Below are 26,486 nucleotides of genomic sequence, written 5' to 3'. Positions count from 1 at the left end.
TGAGAATGTGCCAGTGTAGACGTAGTCAGTAAGGAAAGCAAATATAGTAGAAGACCACATTTGCTTACCGGGGACATCCTTCGTGAGCTTACACATAAAAAAGAAGCTTACAAGAAGTGGAAACTTGGATAGATGACTAGAGAGGAGTATAAATATATTGCTTGAGAATGCAGGGGAGTGATCAGGAAGGCGAAAGTGCAATTGGAATTACAATTAGCAAGGAATGTAAAGGGTAACAAGAAAAGTTTCTACACGCATGTTAACAATTAGAGGGTGGTCAGAGAGGATGTGAGACCCTTACTGGATGAGGGATGTAATCTAGTGATAGATGGTATGGGAAAAGCTGAAGTCCTCAATGTTTTCTTTGCTTCTGTCTTCACAGACAAGATCAGCTCCCCGATTACTGCACTAGGCAATGCACTATGGGAAGGAGGTGGACAGCCCTCAGTGGAGAAATAACAGATTAAGAACTATTTAGAAAAGCTAGACATACACAAATCATGGGTCCGGATTTAATGCATCCAAGGGTACGGAGGGAGTTGGCAAATATCATTACTGAGTCCTTGGCCATTATCTTTGAAAACTGATGCAGATCGGGAGAGATCCTGGATAATTGGAAAAAGGCAAATGTAGTGCCCATCTTTAAAAAAGGGAAGAAGGACAATCCAGGGAACTACAGACCATTCTGCCTTACCTTGGTCCCCCAAAAAATCATGGAGGGGGTGCTCAAGGAATCCATTTTGAAGCACTTGGAAGAGGAGAAAGTGATCAGGAATAGTCAACATGAATTCACGAAAGTCAAGTAATCCCTGACCAACTGATTAGCTTCTATGATGAGGTAACTGGCTCTGTGGATATGGGGAAGTCAGTGGATGTGATATTCCTTGACTTTAGCAAAGCTTTTGATACAGTTTCCCACATAATTCTTGACAGCCAGTTAAGGAAGTATGGATTGGATAAATGGACTGTAAGTTGGATAGAAAGCTGGCTAGATTGTCGGGCCCAATGGGTAGTGATCAATGGCTTGATGCCAGGTTGGCGGTCGGTTTCTAGCAGAGTGCCCCAAGGATCAGTTCTAGGTTTCGTTCAACATCTTTATTAATGATCTGGATGAGGGGATGGATTGTACCCTCATCAAGTTTGCTGATGACACTAAGCTAGGAAGAGAAGTAGATATGCTGGAGGACAGGACTAGGGTCCAGAGTGACCTAGACGGATTAGAGGATTGGGCCAAAAGAAATGTGATGAGGTTCAACAAGGACAAATGGAGAGTCCTGAACTTGGCACAGAAAAATTCCAAGCATTGTTACAGGCTGGGGTCCGACTGGCTAATCAGCAGTTTGTCAGAAAAGAATCTGGGGATTACAGTCGATGAGAAGCTGGATATGAGTCAACAGTGTGCCCTTGTAGCCAAGAAGGCTAATGGCATATTAGGGTGCATTAGGAGGAGCATTGCCAGTAGATCCAGAGAAGTGATTATTCTTCTTCGAGCAGTGTCCCGTGGGTGCTCCACAATAGGTGTCGGGCTTGTCCTGGCGCCGCAGATCTGAGAATTTTCGTAGCCGTAGTCTGCCGGACCACGCATGCGCGAAGCGCGGCTCGTGCTCTTTCGCGCCGTTTGTGTTCGCGCGGTCCGGCTCCCGCCAGTTCCTCCTGACCGTCCTCGGCCGTGGACGGAATACTGTTTTCTCCTCAGACTCTGTCAGCCTGAGAGAGGGAAAGAACTTTTAGGATTTAGTTAGTTTAGTTCATAGTTAGTTCTTTCCAGTTATATAATGACATTACTTTTAGTCGTAGTCGTTAGTTAAAAAAAAATTATTTTCTTCATAAGTTACCTGTAAATAGTTTCTACTGTAGATAGTTTTCTTCTTACCCCGTCGGAAGAAGACAGAGGTGACCATGCCGGGTTCTCCCAGTTTTAAAAAGTGCAGCTCATGCCGCGAAGCAATGCCTGCCTCCGACGGTCACGCTCTCTGCATCCGCTGTTTGGGTGAGGGGCACATACCCCAGAAGTGCCCTCACTGCTCCAAGCTTACCGCGAGAGCGAGGAAGGACAGGGACATGAGGCTCAAAATGCTCCTCTTTGATAGGGCATTACAGCCACAAGATGGAGCAAATCTCGGATCCCTCCCTGCTCCTTCAGCTGAGCCGTCCCCAAAGAAGGCGAAGAAAAGACCATCGCCTTCTCGTTCCCTTCCCGCGTGTTAGCGTGGGGGACAAACCTGGTACCTCAGGCGTGCATGGCTCTAAGGCGAAGCCCAGCCGCAGTACCTCGGCGCCACAGCCCGCGACTATTCGGGCGCCTAGGTCATCGTCGGCACCGAAGCCGTTCCCGGCACCGACGTCACATGTGGCACCGAGAACAGCCGCTGCGCCACCGACGGCGACACCGCAAGCGACCATGACGCAGACCACTCCTACGGCACCGATTCCCACCTCGGCACCGAAGGAACCTCCGGCACCGAATGCGTCGCTGGCACCGCGTCGCCCCCCGGCACCGTCAGATGCTCGGGAACCGCGCACTTCGCCGGCACCAAGTAACTCGCCGGCGCCGAGCAATTCTTCGGTGCGGGAACTCACTCTGGCTTGGGAGTCTGTTCTCCCACAATGTTCTCTGCCTTCTGACATGGCACCGTCGGCACCGATGGAAAGAAATGTGCAGCCTGTACGGCCTTCTGCGGGACAAACTGCGTCATCCACACACCGAACATCGAGGAGAATCATTACACCTTCTCCCTCACCAGAAAACATCCAATTTTCACCTGAACCGCCTTCTCCTTCATCAGGACTCTCTCCCCAATCTATCAGACATTCGCAGAGGATTTACCATTCTCCACGTGTCTCACCAAGACGCCGTTATCACCGGTCACCTCCACTGACCCCGAGATCCAGAGAACGATCTCGATCTCCCCGGTCTCCATCATGCTCTGGGCGCTATGGGTATTATACCTCTCACAGATCCCGTTACTATTCTAGATCTCCACACCGCTCCTCATTTTATCATAGGTCACCGGAACACCGTTATTATAGGCACTACTCCCAGTCTCGACATTCCTCGGTGTCCTACTCTCCTCATCGTTCACACACACCACCCAGCAGGGACTGTCAATCCTTACCAGCAACAGCCAGACCACCAACTCCATCAGGTATCCCGCCGCCCCAACCACCTGAGCCTCAGGTACTCCTACAACATACCACTGAGGATGAGTCTCAACATCAATCTCCTACCGACCAATCCTCTTCCTCTCCGGATGATGCTGTATTTCAGGAAGACACATCTCTGTCGGACGACCTTCGTCAGTTTCAAGACCTTTTCAGAAGAGTGGCGGTATCACAAAAAGTACAGCTTGCGGAAGTTCAGCAGAAATCCCACCACTTGCTTAGAAACCTTCATCCTTCACAACAGGTGAAAGTGGCTCTCCCATTGGATGATGCCATCCTGGAGATTGTTGATGACACATGGCAGCTGCTGGCTTCTGCACCGGCCACCAACAAAAAGGCAGACAAAAAATATTACGTTCTGGTGAAAGGGATGGAGTTTCTTTTCTCTCATCCTCCTCCGAATTCTCTGGTTGCCGATGCGGCCCAACAAAGAACGAGGGGCCCGCAGCAAAGACCGAGTGTCCCAGACAGGGACATGAAACAGCTAGACCTTTTCAGACGAAAGGTCTACTCGTCTGCTACCCTTTCACTCCAGATGGCAAATTATGCAGCGCTATTAGCTAACCATATCTTTGATAATTATGCCAAACTAGCGCCCCTACTGGACCATCTACCTGAGGGCAAAAGGGAGGTCCTTAAAGTAGTGGTCCACGAGGGCTATACAGCTTCCAGAACAGCTCTTCACATAGCTCTGGACATGGCTGATACCGCAGCGCGTACCACAGCTACATCCGTGGTCATGCGCAGGGCCTCGTTGCTACATCAGGTGGCAGTTCCTAAAGACCTTCTGACCAAAGTCCAAGACCTACCCTTTGACAGACAGAATCTCTGTTCTGACAAAAATGATCAGGTGCTTCATTCGGGTAAAGACTCTAGAACCACACTCAAGACTCTGGGCATGTATACTCCTCCCTTCCATCGGAAAAGGTATACTCCATATCAGAGACAGAGATCGTTCGCCTTTCAGCCATCCCAATACAGACAGCAGGACCAGCAACACAACCGGCAGCGACAGCAGAAGAGAAGACCTCAGCCAAAAACATCTGGCCGTCTAAATGCCAAGCAACAAGTTTGACATCCCAGCCGAGGGACTGTGCACCATTCCACTGAACACCCATCCCAAACTTCCACAGGCATTATTCCACCACCGCCTGAGACCTTTCGAACACCAATGGTCTCACATCACCACCGACAGATGGGTACTACAAACAATCACACTAGGGCATACCATTCCATTCACCACTCTACCACCACCCAATCCCCCTGCCCCATCCCTTTTCAGGGACCCATCTCATGAGCCTCTCTTACAACAAGAGGTCGATCGCCTCCTCGCCATTGGAGCAATAGAAATAGTACCAAAACAGTTCCGGGGACGGGGGTTCTATTCTTGATATTTCCTAACAGAGAAAAAATCAGGGGGATGGAGACCGATCCTCGACCTCAGAGGATTAAACCGGTACAATGTAAGGCTTGCATCTGACGAAGTGGGTCTTTGCCCACGAAAGCTTATGCTCCTACACTTCAGTTAGTCTATAAGGTGCCACAGGACTCCTCGTCGCTCTAATCCCCAGAGTACTAGAAAAGATACTGATGGAAAAAGCCACTGTAATCCTGATAGCTCCTTTTTGGCCAAGACAAACGTGGTTTCCTTCCCTCCATCATATGTCAGCGCGGCGTCCATTCCCTCTGCCCAAGAGGCGTGACCTCCTTGTCCAGAACAGGCAGCGCCTGTTCCATCCCCAGATCGATCTTCTGGCACTGACGGCATGGTTCCTAGTTGGTTCCAACAAACAGAAATTATCTGTTCGCAAGAGGTCAAACATATTCTTTTACATAGCAGGAAATTATCCACGAGATCCACCTACCTTCACAAATGGGCACGATTTTCCGCATGGTGCGCGTCGGCATCCCTGGATCCTTACTCTGCACCCATCCACCGTATTCTGGACTACCTCGTGCACCTCAAGAGCTTTTCTCTCAGCTGCGCCTCTATTAGAGTGCACGTCGCCACAATCACTGCGTTACACCACACTGTGGATGGTTACTCAGTTTTCTCTCACCCGATGATGCGACGTTTCATGAAAGGCTTACATAATCTCTTTCCACACCGAACACAACCATGGGACCTAGAGCTCGTTCTTAATACGTTAACTCAAAAACCCTTTGAGCCCTTGGCCACATGTGACTTGTGCACTCTCACAATGAAAGTTATCTTTGTCACGGCTATAACCTCTGCAAGACGGGTTGGTGAGCTGGCTGCCTTATCGGTCTTACCCCCATACACTCTGTTTACTGATCAAGGAGTCATTTTACGTCTTCAACCCACTTTCCTTCCGAAAGTAAATTCAAAATTTCACATCAATGAGCCGATAGTGCTTCCCACTTTCTACCCAAAGCCCCACATCTCGGCAGAACAAGCTCGGCTACACACTTTGGATGCCAGATGTGCCCTGGCTTTCTACATAGACAGAACCAGGTCCATCAGGAAGACAAACAATCTGTTCGTGTCTACAGGGTCAACAGTTCTAAGGGTCAACAGTTGTCAGCACATCGCATTTCGTCAATCATAGTGAACTGCATAAAGGAATGCTATACCCTACGTAGTAGACCGCTGCTACAGAATCCGACAGCGCATTCCACGCGTGCAGTAGCTACATCAACTGCATTCTTGAAGGGCGTACTTCTAAAAGACATTTGTAGGGCTGCTACATGGTCGTCAAATTTCACCTTTGCCAAGCACTATGCCATTCCCAACCTCCACCTTCCAGAAGGAGCAGTGGCAACAGCGGTGCTGTCCACAGCTGCAGCACGATAGCTCTGAACCCCCCTCCTTTTAGGCGCTACTGCTGCAAATTCACCTATAGTGGAGCACCTACGGGATGCTGCTCGAAGAAGAAGAGGAAGTTACTCACCCTGTGCAGTAACGATGGTTCTTCGAGATTCATGTCCCGTGGGTGCCCCATGACCCGCCCTCCTCCCCTCTTCGGAATTTCTATTTGTCTTTCAGACCAAGAGGATCAGGAGGAACTGGTGGGAACCGGACCGCGCGAACACAAACGGCGCGAAAGAGCACGAGCCGCGCTTCGCGCATGCGCGGTCCAGCGGACTACGGCTACGAAAATTCCCCGGTCTGTGGTGCCGGGACAAGCCTGACACCTATAGTGGAGCACCCACGGGACACGCATCTTGAAGAACCATCGTTACTGCACAGGGTGAGTAACTTCCTCTTCTCCTTTATTCAGCTCTGGTGAGGCCCCATCTGGAATATTGTGTCCAATTCTGGACCCCTGCACTATAGAAAGGATGTGGACGCATTGGAGAGGGTACAGTGGAGGGCAACCAAAATGATTAGGGGGCTGAGCACATGACCTATGAGGAGAGACTGAGGGATCTGTGCTTATTTAGACCGCAGAAAAGAAGAGTGAGGGAGGATTTGATAGCATCCTTCAACTTCCTGAAGGGAGGTTCCAAAGAGGATGGAGAAAGGCTGTTCTCAGTAGTGACGTATGGCAGAAAAAGGAACAATGGTCTCAAGTTACAGTGGGGGAGGTCTAGGTTGGATATTAGGAAAAACTATTTCACTAGGAGAGTGGTAAAGCACTGGGATGGGTTACCTAGGGAGGTGGTGGAATCTCCTTCCCTAGAGGTTTTTAAGTCTTGGCTTGACAAAGCCCTGGCTGGGATGATTTACTTGGGATTGGTCCTGCCTTGGACAGGGGGCTGGACTCGATGACCTCCTGAGGTCTCTTCCAGCCCTAGGATTACATGAATCTATGCTAAAATTAAATAAAATTTTAATAGATTGCCTAGAGATTTTTGATAGAGCTTTTTTTTTTTTTCTTAAAGATTATTTAAGATACAATTTAAGATTTAGGAAGAAAATAAAAAAAACCAAATGGATAACAGATGCTGATCTTAAGCCTACGGAAAAGAAAATAGCTATTTAAGTACAGGGAGGGGTAGTTTCCGGTGAGGGCCAAAGAGGGTTGTCAAGAAGAAAAGGTTCCTTAGGGTCAAAAACAGCAGAGAGCATAGGCACCAGGATAAGTGATTACTGCCAGAGAATATGAGAACAATAAGATTACGAATTACAGTATGGTTGAGTGGATGTCATATGAACAGAAAGAATGTACCCGTATTTATAAGTCAGTCTGCTTTCTTTAGAGGGAAGTTACTAGGATTAATTAACGTTTATGAAGTGTTTTGAGATCCTTATCTGAAAAGAGGTATAAAAATTGAAATTAGGAGTAGTAGTATATTATTTTATTATTTAAGTGCAAAGAGATGTTTGTGCATTCCAGGGCAGCAAAAAAACAAAACAATAAACAAATAAAAACAAAAAAACCCCACCCAATTTCATCTGCTAGTGGCTAGGACAGGGGTGTCCAAACTTTTTTCAAAGAGGGCCAGATTTGATGAAGTGAACGTGCGTGAGGGCCGACCATTTTGCCTGACATTCTTTGAACCATTAAAATTAAATGCAAATTAACTATTTTATGCAAAGTTTATTGCAAACGGTATACTTTTCATTTCGTCACATGGATGACAAATCTAAACAGGTGTTAAATCACTCTGCCTTTCATATCTGAAGGCCAGATGAAAAAAAAATCCAGGAAGCTGAAATATATGTCAGGAACATTGTAAAGTACATTACATATTATTGGTAATAAAGGTTGTCTGTCAACTTTTAAGTTAAAAAAATATGAACAGGAACATAACACCAAGTATACATGTTGTGTCCAAATATATTTATAACTGATTTAGACCAACTGACATTAACTGAGATTTTACAATGTGTTCATCTCAATACATATGGATTCGTTGGGGGCCATAAAAGATAGATATTGCCAAATTACCTGGGGGGGCCGTATTAAACCGGAACACGGGCCGCAATTGGCCCGCGGGCCGGACTTTGGACATGCCTGGGCTAGGAGATGGTTCTCTTTTCTGTGTGACTCAGATCCTGTCTCATTTTCAACCCTCCTGGTTTGATTATACCAATTAATTTATGTCTAGGAATGAAGCAACTCATCCCCCAAAATCTCCAGTGAGCACAGAACATAATAGCCAACCTGCCTAGCAAAGGAGGTGGCCATGAACACACCATCCTAGTATTTTGCTTCCAACCAAATTCATAGTCTAATTTAGGGTTTCTGTCCTGAAAGTCAAAGTCCTGCATGGGCTTAGTCCTACTTGTCAGGTATTGCCTCTCTCTCTCCCCATGAGCATGGAATCATGAAACTGCCAAAAGATAGAGGAGGTTTGTGGTCAAAAAAGAATTTTCAATGGAGCTGGACCTACACTATGGAACTTGCTCCTCCTGCAAGAGTTAAGAATTACCACTGACCTCACTACCACTAGAAGTAAAATGCAAAAGTCTTCTCTTTGACTTGCAACATACACTCTCTTATGGTTATGTCTACACAGCAGATGAGGGTTCAAATGACAACTTGTGTACATGTACCTAATCCACACTAGCTATTCTCTAGTTTGCTCACTAAAAATGGTGGGGATGCTGTGGCATAGGACCTAGGCTATGTCAACATTGGCAAGATTTTGCGCAAATACTTTTAACGTAAGAGATTTTTGCGTTAAAGTACTTGCACAAGAGAGCGTCTACACGGGCATGTGCTTTTGCGCAAAAGCATCCGTGCCAGTGTAGACGCTCTCTTGCGCAAGAAAGCTCCGATGGCCATTTTAGTCATTGGGCTTTCTTGCGCAAGAAATTCATGTTGCCTGTCTACACTGGCCTCTTGCACAAGAACAGTTGCACAAGAGGGCTTTTTCCTGAGTGGGAGCATCATAGTTCTTGTGCAAGAAGCACTGTTATCTCACATTAGAACATCAGTGTTCTTGTGCAAGAACTCCCCGCCAGTGTAGACAGGCAGCATGCTTTTGCGCAAAATCATGCCAATATAGACACAGCCCTAGTGTGTAGTTCACAAGTCTCCGACCCCATCCCACCATAGAGGTACTTGTCCATGCAACCCATGTTATAACTCAGGGGTGGGGAACAGTATTCCCGCTAACATTTTCAATCCTTGGGCAGGTTGAATTTTCTTTTGGGTGGGTTGAAATTTCTTATGTGCAACTCCAATATGGAAGCAGTGTGTGGATGTGGACCCACTAGTGAAACAAAACCCCTAGATATAAATATATATTTTAAACAGTCCATAGGTGTGGAATATATTTAAACAAGGGATAATTAACTAGGAGCCATGCTTATGATGTTTATTTAATATGAAATCAATTAAAAGGAAAAACAACCCTTGGATTACATTTTACCATCTTTGCTAGCAATTCAAGCTAGTTAACATACCAAAATTAATAATATCCACATGGATCTCAGCTTTAAGATGCTAAAGAAATCTATGACTCAACCAGAAATAGTCATGGTCTCCTTGCAAATATTAATTTAATGCTACTGGAAAGAAGAGTAAAATGCATTTACTCCAACTTATAGGCTGCGTCTAGACTATCATGATTTTGCGGAAATACTTTTAACGGAAAAGTTTTTCTCTTAAAAGTATTTCTGCAAAAGAGCATCTAGATTGACACAGATGCTTTTGCGCAAAAAGAGCGTCTAGATTGGCACGGCTGCTTTTGCGCAAAAGCATCCGTGCCCAGTATAGACACGCTTTTGCGCGAGAAAGCTCTGATGGCCATTTTAGCTATCGGGCTTTTGTGTGCAAAAAATTAAGATGCCTGTCTACACTGGCCCTCTTGCGCAAGTATTCTTGCACAAGAGGGCTTATCCCTGAGCGGGAGCGTCAAAGTATTTGCGCAAGAAGCAATGAATTCTTACATTAGAACGTCAGTGCTCTTGCGTAAATTCAAGCGGCCAGTGTAGACAGCTGGCAAGTTTTTGCGCACAAGCGGCCACTTTTGCGCAAAATCTTGCCAGTCTAGACGCACCCATATAGTTTATCTGGGGAATGTTTAGGATCCATGCAAGTACTGGCAAGAAGCAGTTCATTCTTTTACCCCTCTTTTCTAAAATAGAATTATTTTAGGGACAGGTTTATATTTTTAGATGACTTACTAAATCCTAAATTTCAAAAATTTTAATACTAAGTTTATAGCATTTTAAAAAATGATATGTTTTGTATGTACAAGGTTATGTCTGTATTGCAACAAGGGATGTGAATGGGAGCTGGTGGGGATCTACCAATCTAGCTGTATTTTAGCCAGCTCACTAAAAATGGAACTGAGAGCAACTGTGGCATGAGTTATAACAGGGGTGGGGAACCTTTTTTGGGCAGACCCACAGAAAAATCAGTCAGGAGCCACATACAAGAAAGAAGCAAAAAAGAGAAACCAAACCCTCACGGATGTGAGGAATTGGCCTGGCAGGGATTTCCTGTTTTCTCCTGTGTCACACTCCTCTGCTGTCCATTCAGTTGCCTGTTTACTTCTCTACCTGCTACTTTGCCCCTGTTCTCTTCAATTTGCTTCTCTCCCCCGCACTGCATGGTAATAAAATAGCACCTCTCACTTCCCTGGCAACTGTTCTTTCTTACTGTCAACTCCATTTGGAATCAGGTCAGTATCTCCTCCAGTGAGATCAAGACCAAACTTCTCCCTGCGATGTCACTGAAAATGGGAAACACCCTCCAGTTTCAGCCATCTCTCTGATCACTTTAGCCTCTCCCCTTTTTTAACTCTTGGTGAGTTCCATGCTTGGAAGGCTTCCCTCCCCTGTTATTTCAAAATTATTTTGAAATAATTGATGGCTTATTCTGACATCTGTAAACCTTGTTGCATGAGGAATAAGGAAGACACGAGAACAGCGCTCTATTTCAAAAGAAGTTATGCAAATTTGCGTAGCTCAAATTGCGTAGCTTATTTTGAGCTAAGTGTGACCGTGTAGATGTGCCCTGAGAAAGGGAGAGGGAGAGAGAGAGATGACATGTTTCTGCCTATTTACATTGGTGTGTAAAAGTAGGAGTTGCCATGTCAAATAATATCATGGTTCATTTGATCTGATATCCTGCCTTGAGAAGTGTCGAGGGCCTGATGCGTCACAGGAAGACTGGTGAGGGAACCTATGTCTTTCCTCATCAATTGTGCAATAATATAGCTTGAGGTAGTAGAGAGATTGTGTGTCTTTACAACACAAAGGCTCATTTTGTGCAACTCTTCTCACCACAAATAATGTTGATAGTCATAAAGCTATCTAATCCTTTCTTAAAATCTTTCTGAACAATAGATGGATACATATGTCTCCTTTTGTATAGATTTTATGAGTTTGATAAAGATGTGAGAGAGAGCTTGTGCTGGAGCCAATAATATAGAATTCCCAAGTAGAGCCTTTAGTGTGCTATGAAAGCCACTCTTCATCATTTAAATCTTTTCCATATCCTCGCTCAGTTTTTCATTATTTCAGTTTACATATGTAGTTGATTTCACATGCACTTTAACAGTTTTGACAATTTAGTTAGTTTCATTTTTAACTGAGATTTGCATAGTCTCAACGGCATAATTGGCCTGTTTTAATGGAACACAAAATTAGATAGTTTAAGCCTTATGAAGTTTGTTCACTCTAATCACTGCCACTTTATGAATAAATTTGATTAAAATTAAGTTTATTTGCCAACATTAATGTAATTTTGATGTGCAAATGAATGCATTATGTTTTCCATTCACCTATCCTATTGCCTTAGCCTGAAAACAGTTACACTAAACCATCAGGGAAAAGGTATATGGAAAGAAAATCTTTAGTTTGGGTGCACATTTTTGGGAGATCTCAGGCTACATGTACACTTCTGACTGGCTGTACAGACACTGCATGTCCATGGATATAAATAATACTGTGGATTGTGAGACCCTGCTTAGGCGAGTAGAGTGGAGTGTTCTACATGCCTAAATCCTCAGGGCATGGACCCTAAATGGCTCCCTACATTCCCAAGCTATGCCTCCAGTGCAAAAGCAGTGGAAGTGCCCTAAAGGTGTGTGTGTGGGGTGGGAGGGAAGGGTCCACAGGACACTGAACTGTGACCGTGTACCCCTGCACTGTGCCCCTGCTCTCACACAGTCCCTTCTCCCTGAGCTCTCCCCGCTTACACTGCCCATTCCTACTGAAGTTTCACCCTCTTGCCTCCCCTTCCACCAAGTCCCCACCCTCACACGTCTCCTGCCATGTTGCACCCCTCTCACACTATCCCTTCTCCACAAGTCTTGCACCGACTGGGTCATCTGTATCCCCCCGCTGTATCCCTCTGAGGCCTTGCACCTACACTGCCTCTTCCCCCCAGGACTCTACCCTGCCAGTTCACTCCTCCCGGCTCTTGTCTGTGCTCTCTCATTTTGTAAAAGCTTCACTATACCTATTTAGATTGCATAGGTGACCTGTGGTAGCACTTGGGAGGTCCCCCCACCAACATTTTAATTGTAAATGGAATGCCCCCACATGCCCTTTCCCTGCACCTCTGCCCTACAGGCATCAGTCGCCCCTATTAGATTTTAACCTTTTGGGGATAGGGACTTTTTTTTGTACTTTTTGTATAGCAGCGGGTAAAGTGAGGACCTGACCCATAACTAGGGCTCCTAGACACTATGGTAATACAAGTAATAAATAATATTCATCAAGGCATCTTCAGATCCCTCAGAAAAATCTCATTTCTATTATGCTATCTATGGATAGTGAGGGAAAAGAAAGTAAATACATGCATGCAGGTACACAAACGCTTTCTTCCTCTCAGTCTTTGTGCCTTATTTGTTATACCATGGTTACCTGAGTTTGTATGGAATCATTTATTTTTTATGTTGGCACAGCACCTAGCACAGTGGAGCTTCAATCCTAACTGGGGGCCTTGTTAGTAATAGTAATAAACTCTTCCTGAGTCTGTTCTTAAGTGCTTTCCTAAAGAGAGAGAGGCTAATGTAGAAGCTTAATTTTTTTCCTGAATCAGGCCCTAAATCTTGAGTAACTCTTAACAATCCACTATTAATGTAATTTCAACAATGTGAAACCCATATAAGTGAGCTTGCAACTAAAGACATAGACTCCATTACCATCCTTCATATTGTGGTATTCTACATATTTTACAGTCTACTGCAGTTTTCTACTTATAAATATTATTATTATTAATTATTTGTATTTTTGTACTGCTAAGGAGCCCTAGTCATAATGTCCACAGGTATCCCAGGGAAGCCAAAGAAAGGATGAAGCTGAGAAATACACAACCGTCATGTCCTAGTTAGACATGGCTAATGACAATGGGGTTAAATGGCGTTGGTGTCTCTAGTTGAAAATTATACCAATTTATGTGCTGACAGATCTGTTATTCTTGGATCTCCAGAGTCCCCTTTTAGAGGAAGGAATGGTGGGTATCATTCTAACTCTAATTCAGTAAGTCAGCAGCACAATGTTGTCTGTTTATATTGGAACGTGTCCTGCAGCTGACATCTTGGCAGGCTGGCTGCTGTCACTGTGAAACGTTTACAGATTGCATAAGACAATCAGTTTAGAGTGAGCACACTAAAGTTTTTAGATTAGTCCAACTATTCTGCTATTGAAAAGGCTGAGTTTACTATATGATACCTGCTCTAAACACAGCACACACTAAATCATAAATCTATAAAAACATGAAGACATAACGGGGTGAACAACATATTCATATCATATTCAACAGCTGTACTGAGTGCCTACTGTTATATATTGCATTGTAACATCTTTCATAGATCTGAAATACACACACCTTTTGACTATAAACTTAATTTATGTTTGAGATGAACAGTCCATAAAATGTAAAGCTACATTACAGACCTAAAATGAAATTTACATAGTCTTCAATTTTTTATTGAATTCAGACAATAAATTAGCACAGTTTAAAGCCTATTCTATAGCTTTCATTATATTCCTATTTTATTGGTGATAGATTTGTTTATATGTGAAGACTTTATTTAAATATAGAGCTGAGTAGAACATCTCCACTGAATGGGAGCATCAGTATGGTTCACTAGTTCTAGGGGAGATGGAGACATGACAAAAACCTGGGAATCATAGAATCATAGAATACTAGGACTGGAAGGACCTCGAAAGGTGATCGAGTCCAGTCCCTTGCCCTCATGGCAGGACCAAGTACTGTCTAGACCCGTGGTCACCAACCAGTAGATCGCGATCTACCAGTAGATCTCGGAGGCTCTAAGAGTAGCTCTTGAGCCCTCTCTGAACTGCACACCTGCGCTGTACATTTACATTAGATTTCCTCATTTGAGGAGCAGCTACTCACCGAGCAACAGTACAGGTGAGTAGCTGCGAGGAATGGTGGGAATTTTTTTTTAAAGTAGCAGTATAAGGCTTGGAGATAGCAAGTGATGGAAAGGAGGAACAGAGAGAGGGCGGGGCTTCAAGGAAGGGGCGGGGCGGTAGATCTTGGCTTGGTCTGTCATTTAAAAAGTGATCTTGGGTGTAAAAAGGTTGGAGACCACTGGTCTAGACCATCCCTGATAGACATTTATCTAACCTACTCTTAAATATCTCCACAGATGGAGATTCCACAACTTCTCTGGGCAATTTATTCCAGTGTTTAACCACCCTGACAGTTAGGAACTTTTTACTATGTCCAACCTAAACCTCCCTTGCTGCAGTTTAAGCCCATTGCTTCTTGTTCTGTCTTCAGAGGCCAAGATGAACAAGTTTTCTCCCTCCTCCTTATGACACCCTTTTAGATACCTGAAAACTGCTATCATGTTCCCCCTCAATCTTCTCTGTTCTAAACTAAACAAACCCAATTCTTTCAGTCTTCCTTCATAGGTCACGTTCTCTAAACCTTTAATCATTCTTGTTGCTCTTCTCTGGACCGTCTCCAATTTCTCCACATCTTTCTTGAAATGCGGTGCCCAGAACTGGACACAATACTCCAAGGCTACGTCTACACTGGTCCCAAATTCCGGAAAAATCATGCAAAGCAGGTAAGTCAGAATAGGGAAATCCGCGGGGGATTTAAATATCCCCCGCGGATTTAAATAAACATGTCCGCCGCTTTTTTTCCGGCTTGGGGAAAAGCCGTAAAAAAGCGTCTAGACTGGCGCGATCCTCCGGAATAAAGCCCTTTTCCGGAGGATCTCCTATTCCTACTTGCTCCTCCGGAGCAAAGCCTTGGAGGTGCGGGACCCCGCCGCCTCTGCGGCTTTGCTCAAGGTGTCCCTGGTCTGCTGGGGACCCCTCCCAGCAGACCAGAGACACCCCGAGCAGACCAGGGACACCCGGAGCAAAGCCGCAGAGGCGGCGGGGTCCCGCGCCTCCAAGGCTTTGCTCTGGAGCAAAGCCTTGGAGGCGTGGGACCCCGCCACGTCTGCAGCTTTGCTCGGGGTGTCCCTGGTCTGCTGGGGACACCTCCCAGCAGACCAGGGACACTCCGAGCAAAGCCGCGGAGACGCGGGACCCCGCCGCCTCCGTGGCTTTGCTCCGGGTCTCCCTGGTCTGCTGGGGGGGCGCAGCTAGTGCGCCCCCGAGCAGACCAGGCTTTTGTTGTGGACGCCTGGGATAGAGCAGCTGGGATGCTGCCGGGTTGGTCCTGGGAGGACCTACCCGGCAGCGCCCCAGCTGTTCTGTCCCAGGCTCCAGATTCAGCCGCTGTTGAAACTGATCAGTGGCTGATTCCAGGAAGCTGGGGGCAGAGCAACTCTGCCTCAGGCTTCCTGTAGTCAACCCCTGGTCAGTTTCAGCAGCAGCGGCTGAATCTGGAGCCAGTTCCGAGTTACATACAAATTCAACTTAAGAACAAACCTATAGTCCCTATCTTGTATGTAACCCGGGGACTGCCTGTACTAGAAAATTGTGTAAACATTTTGACATTGGACTGAGGAGCTAAACTTTGGGAATAGTTTCAAACGATTCAGTGTGCTAATCTATTTGGGATAGACTGTTCTGCTCTCACAAAGGACCTTATTAGGGTTACTTTTTTACTAAGTTTCTTGTTTTTTGAATATATTTTTTAGAATAAAGCTATTCTTCAAAAAGAGTTTCACACATAGCTTGCCCACCACACACCCAGGGATAAGGGCTCCATTATGCTTAGTGCTGCTACAAACATGAAAAAAAGTTATGGTCCCTGCCCTAAAGAGCTTACAGTCAATGTGTGAGATGAAAGGCGACTGATGGGTACAGGAAACAGATGGGAGAAGTGCCAGAGAGCAATATGATTAACAGCATGATAAGCAGTGGCAACACCAGTTGCTATTTGCTCTAAAATGTACTCCTCTTTCATAAGGCTTCATTTTAATGTTTTTCTTGGCTTATTTAATCCATTAATGTAATAACTTGGAGGCGAGCTTTCCTGCTCCTGAGGAAGAATTCATAAGAAGATCCCTTAGGGCAAAGAACATTCTTTCAAGTTTGCAGCACTATTTAGTCTACCTTCTTCCATTCAGATAATGTGAGTTTGCAGCCTCCAGCTGAAAAAATCAGGCATTCACCAGCCAAACCACATATGTTCCTTGAGAACCAGGTAAAACATAGGGATGTAGTGGATGACCTTTACCTCTGTACCATGCCTACAGCCCATCCTGGCTCCCTAACAATATAGTTCTACTAAAATCAGGAGTTTGTGTGTCCTATGAAAGAGGGTTCCACAGATTTAGGAGTCTCCCTTTGGGTTGTATAGAAGAATGTGTCATGCACATTGGCTCTCCAATATATATTATTTCTGGATGCTTCAGTCACCATGCTCATGACTTATCATTTTAGTGGATCAGATGAAGAATGATCCTTGGTGAATCAGGGCATTACAGAGAGTTTTTGATCTTTACTAGATTTTGTGCAATGCTACTACAAGAAGAAAGTGAAAGTACATGAGCTACATTATTGATACCAGGAACAGACAAAGAGTTAAATCAAATTCAGATTCCATCTGAACTTCTCCCAGTGCTTAGTGGGATACAGTGAACATTTTATTTTCTTTGTTACCTTTTGTAATTAACAAAAAATCCCGTGTGTCAATTTGGAATATCTTGCATTTGCTACACTATAGAGTGCTATAATCATTTCCTACTAATGAGTTTCTGTTGCTGTTTACAAATCAAATGGAAATAAATGACCAGACTCTCTACTTCTCTGTATACAGCTCTTCAGGAATGTCCTTCAAAACAAATCAAGTAGCTATTGATGGGTTTAAATGTTTTGTTCCTATTTAATTGGAATGCATTTTTGACTGACTTTGCAAACTCCTTTTCTGGTATTTGAGAGCATTGGAAAAAAATGACCCAGCAATACTCTAATTATGGAAGGTAGTTAAATATAAGTCTAATTTTAAGCATGTGGGTGGTGCCATTGGTTTAGTGGAACTAATTATGTGCTTAAAGTTATGCACATGCTTAAATAACTTTCTGAATTGATGCCTACATCTGCCTACTTTTCCACCACTCTCCCATTCACTTCCACATTGGTTTCTAATTCCATTCTTCCCTGAGATCTTTATCTAATCCCATAGTTTTACCCCAGCCTACTGGCTTCCAGTCCCAGCCTCCCCTTTTCTCTGGTCCTAGTCCCAGTCCCCTTGTCCAACCAGTTCCATTTTTCCTTCCTCTCCAGCTCCCAGTTCAACTTCACTCTTCCCTCCTCACAGACCTAGTCTCCATGTCCAGACAGATTCTCTCCTTCTCACCCTTCAGGACTCCTTATCCTTATCTACTCCTTTCACTCTTCCTGGTCTGGCTTTTGTACACTCTGCATTCAGACCAGACAGCTTCCTCCTCCACATTGCTCAGGTACCAGCAGAAGGATCATTAAGAGCCCAGAAGAAACTGGATCCTTGCTTTCAGCTCCAGTGCTTGACACCAGCCAGACAACAAGTAACTGGGAACAGGCATTATAGGGGAAGTCTGGCTTTGCCCTTGTCACTCAGGGATGTAACATGCTCAGTAACTCTGTGGGGGTGGCATATGCACAGGCTAGTCTCATGTAGGAGCTATGAGGGGATGGAATATGTGCTGTATGCTGCTAAAAATTAATGTCTCTACTGAGCATGTACGAATTGCAGGGCTGGCCTTACCATGAGACAAACTGAGGCGGCTGCCTCAGGTGCCAGACTGTGGGGGGGCGCCACTAGGAACCAGAGTGTAGAAAATTGTGTCTGCTGCTGGTGCATATGTATTCTCTCTGCTCTAGATGCACAGAGATGGTGGAGTGCTGTGCTGGAGGAAGAAGGGCACGAGATATAACAGGCAGGCAGGAGAAAAGGTGGCATGGGGAAATCATTTGAGCTCCCGCCTCAGATGCCAAAATGTTGTGGGCAAGCCCTAACAAATTGTGATTTTCTCAAAGATTTCTTGCTTGGGCAGATTTGTACAGATTTTCATAGGGATAATAAAAGGCATTTTCCTGAAATATAGACCACTCCTGCCCCCAATTTTAAATCCCTCCTACAAAGCATGGAGCTAGAACAGCTAAAAGAAAAGGCCTCCAGAATTTTTTATATGGATAAAACAACATATTTTCCCTAAACTCAATTTCCAAAATGGCTGAACCCAGGCTGACCAGATAGCAAGTGATGACAAAAATCGACATGAGGGGTGGGAGATATAGGTGCCTATATAAGATAAAGCCTCAAATACCAGGACTGTCCCTATAAAATCAGGATATCTGGTCACCCTAGCGGAAGTAGTTTGGCTGATAATTTCTCAGAAAAATATCAGACTGTCAACTGGCATGGAAAATTTCAGCCTAAACAGTTAAAGTTCAGTAAAGATATAAACAATTTAAAACATGGTCTTATAATGGGAAATTCTGGAAACCTTAGTTACAAGAGGAGTTCCTAAACATACCCATAACAGTCACTGATGCATGCAAACTTTGCTGACAATGTCTTAGAATTGAATATATTCTTGTACACTTTTACCCCATGTAATGGACATGCAATTACCAATAAGCTGTCATCCAAACGATACCTGCAAATTTCACACTGCTTCAGGTCAGTATATATGTAGGTGCTGCAAAGTCACTTGATGCCTTTTTTCTGCCTTCTCTTTATTTATTTTAATATAATATTGCCCTGTGTTAATTTTTGTAAAGTTCATTGTATGTTATCGACAGGAAGAAAAATGGGCCACAGGTCCCAGTTGATATAGAATTGCATCTTTATAGCTAGCAAACTGTTTACTTGACAGTACTGTGTGCAGTCTCATGACAGAAGTAACAAAAAAATATAAAGAGCCTTTTCAGGGAGATTCATAAATCCTAGCAATATCTCCAGCTGAGTTACTGATTGCTTTCTTTGTTTCCTGCTCGTAGCCATCTGAAAATCAAAGTGAAATGGGCAGAGATTCAGGGGATGTGTACACTGCAATCGGTGGTGTGGTGACAACACATAAAACAAACACAAGCTAGCATTTAGGCTTTAATCTAACCTCTCACAGTGAAGCTGCAAGCAGCACAGTCTTCAAAGTGGGATAGCTACCCAGGTAAACAGAGTTTCAGTCAGGCTTATACGTCCGTCCAGTGCTGAAGTCTGTGCCACTGTGTCTTCACTATTTTTGATCTCACACTAACTAACTGTCTTCCTGTGTTTGTTTATATACTCTGATTGCAGTGCAGACATTCCCTTAGTAAAAGGTACCAGGAGGAAGGAAATTTGTCTTAGAACTTCACCATTTCTATTAATGGATTTTTTTATAACGTATGTTGGCTTTTATAATTACCTGGAGGCATATTCCACTATTGGTTTTTAAACTGAAAGCCTCATGGAGATCAAGCTGCTGTTTTTATATGTCCTGATTTCTTCTAGGTGCTTTTTATAACTTATTTTTCACTGTGGGCCTAATCCAAAGTCTTTGTTTAATCAGCTCCTATTGACCTCAGTCGGAATTTTGCATGAAGTAGGACTTTGAATTGAGCCCATTGTGATTTATGAATTTCAGAAAAAGTAAACATCTTGAGAAGGTAAAAATTGAGTAGGAAAATCTATTTAAAGAAACTGTAGGACAAATGTTCAAATTTTTATTAGGAAAAATATTAACATATAAACCTGTGCTACATCCAGGTTTGAAATATAATTGCTCTTGGAATCAGCAATTTAAGAGGAAGCCTTCTGTAAGAATTTTTTATTGTTTTAACTAAGATTCTCTAAATATGGACATAAGGCTATTTTTAGGAGATGCAGCCCAGATTGTGCCTTTTGGAGCTAGACCTATATTTGAAACATCAAAGGCTAGTTTTGTAGTTTAGAAGGGTTTGCTGGAAAAAAATAATTACAGTACTTTATTAATTTTTCAGAGATGTTGAAACTCAATTATCTCATGTATTGAAAATGTCGTGCAAAGCCATGTATTTTTTTAATGGCAATCAACAGCTCTTATTCCACATTTGTTTAGTTATGCAAAAGCTTTTTGGCTTGTCTGAGATGGCCATCATGTCCTCCTCTCGACTTCACAGCCGGGAACCTCTTCTGATGCATAACGTATGTTTGGAAGCTTCTTAAAGATGGTTTGGCAGCTTTCACTGCCTTCCTTTTGAGTCCGTTTAAATGGGACAACTTTCCAGTTCTTTTGTGCGAATTTACTCTTTCCTTATGCAGATTAACCTGCTGAATTGTAACCTAATGTTTCCAATGATTTTTTTTTCTTTTTCTGTGACTGAAAGACTTTCATTTCTTGATGTTCTGGAGGATGGTGCTTGCTTACGGGGTGATGGAATTCTATTATTTATTGACAGTCAGATTTGGCACAGGCATCTGTGAAACTTTTTCCATATTGCTGTTACATAAGCATCTGCCAAAGAGCCAGCAGTGCCTTTTCCAAGAGCCATGCAGTGCCCTCTATCTGTGTGTGTATAGACGATGGATAATTATTATTTGTTAGGCCCCTCTCATATTAGGTCACTCTTCAGATGTTTCTGAGCAGAGCACTAATCCTGTAATGGAAGATTCAGAAGCTGTTTGGTTAGCTCTTCCTTTGTGGCTCTACCCTTAGAAATGGTCTGTTTGAGCAGGTCCAAAAGCAGATGTCACGTGAGAAACTAGTTACAGTGTATTTAAGTATAAGCCAAAACTATACATTATGGGAAATTTCCCCTCAAAATCTGATTTGACTGACTTTCTGCTGTAATTTACAACCCAATAAATTAGATAAGCTTCAGACAAATATTTGGGGCCCATTTCTCTGCTGGTGTAAATGGAGCCATGGCAACTTACTATCAGGAGAGAATTTGACCCTTGAACTCTTGAGTGCTTCTTCCAGGTAAAGTCAAACCTTTGGTAGTTCATTCATCACAATTTTCCCTATGATTTTATATATGAAGTGCCTTTTTAACAGTTGTGCTGTTATGTTCCTTGTAGCCACTGTTCTGCTGTAGAGCAAAGTAACACTCTTAAGTGGGGGATAGGCAAAAGGGGCCTCTGAGGGCTGGATCTGGCCCACCAAGTGGGTTGATTCAGCCTGCGGAGGCCCTGCCACTCCCCTGCCCCCAGGCTAATCAGGGCCTAGGGACCCTGGCAGTTGACTCTAAGCACCACGTACTAGAGGGCAGAAAGCGAGATTTCCCCCACCCCCAGGCCTATCAGGGTTTGTACATTTGTACAGGGCTCTTGTACATTTCTAAAGAGGAATGCGAAAGTGCCTATCGACTAGGTTGTATATCTCAGTCCTAAGAGTCTATTATGCTTCCAAAGATCACTAAAGTGTAAAGTGCTGCAGCCACCCTCTTTAGATCAGGGATGGGTCAGAAGCTGCTGAATGGCAGAAAAATCAGTCAAGCCCAGGCTAGTAGATTTTGGGTGCTCCAGCGCCATGGGGCAAACAGCGGGAGGAGGGGGGGAGACTGGAGCACTAGCACAGGCTCCCCAATGCTGAGGGAGAGCCCTGAGCCTCAGGGGCCAAATCGAGGCAAGCCTTAGGTTCCCCACCCCTGCTTTAGATAAAGGAATCCTCTGCTGTCTTGCCGTGGCCACTTTGTTTCTTCTGTGTATGGAGCAGCACACCGGAGATATTTTAAGAGGCTGGAGATTTACCCCTTGTTAATAAAAGATTACCTGGAATTCCAAATGATGATTTTAAAAAAACCACTTAAACCACATAATATATATGTCATTGCCTAAATTTAAAATTATAGTGTTAAATGTTATTCTTTTTCATATCACTGACTTTAGAATAACACAACCAGTTTGCCTCTTATGTTTCATGAATAAGGCAAACATTCTTCAGTATTCTATCATCCGATAAAGATGTAATCCTTTCAACTTTAGGGGTACATCTAGACTACAGGCTTTTGTCAACAGAAGTTTTGTCGACAGATACTGTTAACAAAGCTTCTGTCGACAAAGAGTGTCTAGACTACATCCAGTTCTGTCGACAAAGCAAGCTGCTTTGTCGACATGACAGTGTAGATGCAAAGGACAGTGTAGATGCAATAATGCTTTCTGTTGACAGAACTCTGTTGACAAAAGGCGTTATTCCTCGTAGAATGAGGTTTACAGCCGTTGACAAAACTGCTTAGTTACAGTGTAAACGCGGGTATAGTTTTGTTGACAAAAGTCCACTTTTGTCAACAAAACCCTATAGTCTAGACACACTCTAGTTGTTTAAAGAAGAAGAAATAATTAAAATAAAATAATAATAATGATTATGGCAGCATATTTAAATTTATTTTCTGGCCCTCAGATGTGATGTATTTCTTCCAGAAAATTGGGATACAAGACTTTATCCTAAATGTTATTCACTGTTTCACATTACTGCTTCATGAACGTTCTGTAAATATTACTGATTTTAAAATATTCTGTAAAGATGTAAGTGTATTTTAGGGAGCCTTCATATCAATCCCTATATGTAAGTTGTCCAACCATTTCCATTAGAAAACATTCTTGCAGCCACTTTTGAGACCTTCTTACACCACCAGTGTTTGCAGCAGGCCTTTGCTCTTTTCCCTTCCCACAGCAGCGTGCACAGTTCCCTGCAAGCTGAAGCTGCTGCGGAGCCTTGGGGTCTGCCCCCTCGCCCCAGAAGCTGGTGTCGGTGCTCTAATCTTGTAGCGGGGAGGGGAACGAGGCTGGAGCACCAGACGGGTGGTGACCCAAGTACCTGGCCTGAGGCAGGCGGAGGCAGGGTCTTCACTGGATCCCAGAGCACCAGGGCCCCAGAGCACCGTGAGGAGCCGCTGCCATTGCCCCCTGGCTCAGCCCTGGTCCTCCTTCCATGGCTGGAGTGGGGCCAAAAGACTGGGGCTGCGGCCTGGGAAGGGTGTGGGAGGGGCTGAGAGGCTGGGTTTGGTGCGACCCCGGTGGCCGGGTGGGAGACAGTGGGACTGAGAGGCTGGGGCTGAAGTGGTCCTGGCCGTCTCCCTCCCATCCCTGGTGACCCGGGGGGTAGGGAACCAAGAGGCTGAGTCTTGTGTGGTCCTGGCCCCGGCCCTGTCCTCCCCAGTGGCCAAGGGGAGGCCCAAGAGGTCGGGGCTGGTGCAGCCTGGCCCTTCCCTGTGGCCAGGGAGAATGCCAGGCAGAGGTATAGCGAAGATGTTTTGCGCCCGGGGGCAAAGGCCAAATTTGCGGGCCCCCCCAATCATTTGTTACCAAGCAAATAATTTTACACATCAAATTATTGTATTATATTAAAACAAGACCTGAAAAATATTATAAAATATACCTAAAACATAATCTATAATAATAAATAATTACAACTGTCCTATAGAAGTACATTATCTTTGGTGTCCCTGAAAGCTATCAGTTTTCATTTGTGTGGCCCTCAGAGGGCCTGATCTACATGTTTGTTGGTTTTTAAAATGCTACCAGATTATTGTTTAAGTTTTTCCTTGTGTTATAAAGTATCTTTTATTTAAAAAAATAAGTAACCCCAATACACTCACCCATACCCCAGAGCCAGGCACCCCCCATTCCAATACAACATCCCTTTCCCAGAGTAGGCACCCCAGGCCCCTTCATACCAATGCAACTATAGGTAAATCTCATTAATCTCTGTATTAATCATTTTCTCAGTTTTTTTTAATTTTAACTTTGTATCAAGTCCTTTTAGTTTTGTAGTAAATCTTTAGTTTTTCCTTTTATAGAAACTTTGTATACTTTTACAGAACAGAGAAACTTTGTACAGTAGTAAGCCTTTTTACATAGAAACCTTGTATCTTGTAGACTTTTTTAGCCCTCCTCCCCCCCCCCCTTTGCTAAACTGAGTGAATGAGGTGTGAATGGATAAGGCATGAAAGAAAAGCATCTCTTGCAATGGTTGGAGAAAGGTGGAGCCAGATTCAAGAACAATGGGACCTGTGAGTGAAGTGGGCTCATTGAAAGAAGATGTGGACCTATGGATGCCCCAGAGACAGCCCCCCCCCCAATACCTCTCACCCCAAAGGCACCCACCCTCTTCTTCTGAGCCAGCCCCCCCACAGCGTTCCCCATGTCATCCCTATACACTCACCTCACCCCTGCCCCAAAGCCAGCCCCCCCATGCACTCCCCACAGGGCAAAGCACTCCCAGTGCAGGAGGGAGCACTCCCCCAATTCCCCCAGCCAGGCACGGAGGAAGGTACCCTTCTCTTCAGAGCACTGCTCCTCCCACTCATCAGAGCTGGCTGCTTTGGCTTGCACTTTGGAGAGAGACAGTGCCTGCAGCGGCCCTTGGCTGGCAGCTTGCAAGAGCAGACTCAGAGTGGCTCGGTCGGTCCCACCGCACCCAGCCTGGCACCCCTCGGGGGGGGGGGGGGGAGAAGGGGAGTACTCCCACAATCAAATGCATGCCCCCCAGCCAGGCACGGAGGAACTTACCGAGTCTTACTCCTCAGAGCACTGCTCCTCCCACTCAGCTGGCTGCTTTGGCTTTCACTTTGCAGAGAGCCGGCGCCGGCAGCCAGAGCACCATTCAGCCGGCAGCTTGAAAGAGCAGCGTGCGCGCCGCTCGGTCCCACACCAATTTGGCGCCCCCCTAGCGTGCAGCCTGGAGGCAATTCCCTCCCCCCAGTCCCTTTCCCTACGCCTCTAGAGCCAGGCCTGTCTACCCTGAGACAGGGGGGTTGGTGAGCATAGCGAGCAGAGGGCACAGCCCCCTGGTATACCTGTAACAAAATATTGCACCTACACATCTCTGGCCAGATTTATTTTTGCCAAAAGAACCCAGGCCGAAGGCTTTTCAAAGCAGAAAGTCTAACAGGAGCAAGCACAGAGCAACAGAAAAAATCCCAAACTCCTGCTCTGTGGGGAACCCTAAAGCTGGCTGGTATATCCCACAAAGTGGAAAGAATTGACCAGCATCACTGCATCTGCTTGGCAGCCTCTACTGTTAGTGCTTTACCAGTCAAATTTTGGGCCCTAAATCAGCAATGCACTTAAGAACATGGTCAATTTCCTTTGACATCCATGAGACCTAAACAGATGCTTAAAGTGAAGTACTATGTTTAAGTATTTTTCCGAATCAGGACCTTAAAGCCCTGTTCCCTGCTCTTTGGACTAAAAAAGGTCTGTATCCCATTCCCAGATCATCTAGTCTCTTCCCTTCCCTTTTCTTATGTATTTATTATTTTTTCAGGTCACTTTTAGATGTTATTTATCTATATGACTGTGGTCAAATTAGGACTGAATAGAGCCTAGATCTGCCAAAATTTTGAGTTCCCTACCAGGAAAAAATAAAACCTGCCTTTCTTCCCCAATTTAGACTTAAACCTCTTACTGACACAAGTCACTTGATTGATTTCAATAAACTACTTATGTGAGTAACTGCTCACTATTTTGATTAAAGTGTTCACAGTATGGCTTTGAGATTGGGTTTTAGGTAAGGATTAATTTTCAGAAGCTCACTTTGGGTAAATCAGAGATAAATGTTAAGGGAAGCAACTGGGGAGATTTATGGTAACATCCTTGACTTAGAAAGGCCTCCTGTAGTTTGTAATGTGGGTTCACAAGATGGGATTTATTAGATCACAAGTTGTTCGTGGTTGCTTAGGTTGTAGCTGTTATTGAAAAATTTATTTTTCTCCTGCACTTGAAAAGATGAGTTAGATGCTTTCTTTCAGATATAGGACTGTGCTAGTGTTCCATGCCTTTCTTGCCTTCAGGTTAGATTACAGTAATACACCCTGCATTGGGTGATACCTTAGAAACATTTGAAAAGTGAAACTAATGTAGAATGCAGTTGCTTGTCTATTAAATGGAACTGTTTGCTTTGAAGATGTGACATCGATGTTCTATGTTCTTCAGTGGCTGCCTATTGATTTCTGAGTGGAGCTAAAGGTGTTGGTCTTAAGATGTGAATTCCTAAATAGTTTGTGGCCTGCTGATTTGAGAAACCACTAGAACCTGAGCACCTATCACAAATGTAACAAGGAATCCAGTGGCACTTTAAAGACTAAGGGCATGTTTACACTACAGAGAAGATTGACCCTCTGGAAG

At 44.4% G+C, this 26,486-nt stretch overlaps 2 protein-coding genes across 3 annotated transcripts in view; one reads left to right on the top strand and one right to left on the bottom strand.

Moving 5' to 3' along the window:
• LOC149525159 (uncharacterized) overlaps nt 1–25,107 on the bottom strand; it is a 76,491-nt gene extending 51,384 nt beyond the window's left edge. The window contains exon 1 of the mRNA XM_089777422.1: nt 24,870–25,107. The gene's annotated coding sequence lies outside the window, so the exon portion shown is untranslated. The remainder of the gene's footprint in view (nt 1–24,869) is intronic.
• KIF6 (kinesin family member 6) overlaps nt 1–26,486 on the top strand; it is a 380,441-nt gene that overhangs the window by 204,505 nt on the left and 149,450 nt on the right. The gene's annotated exons all lie outside the window — the stretch shown is intronic.

The sequence above is a fragment of the Pelodiscus sinensis genome, chromosome 3 (genome assembly GCF_052426305.1).
Source record: "Pelodiscus sinensis isolate ZL-2025 chromosome 3, ASM5242630v1, whole genome shotgun sequence".
NCBI classification, from domain to species: domain Eukaryota; kingdom Metazoa; phylum Chordata; order Testudines; family Trionychidae; genus Pelodiscus; species Pelodiscus sinensis.
Note: the sequence above shows the minus strand (reverse complement) of the source record. Positions and strands in the feature narration are given on the sequence as shown.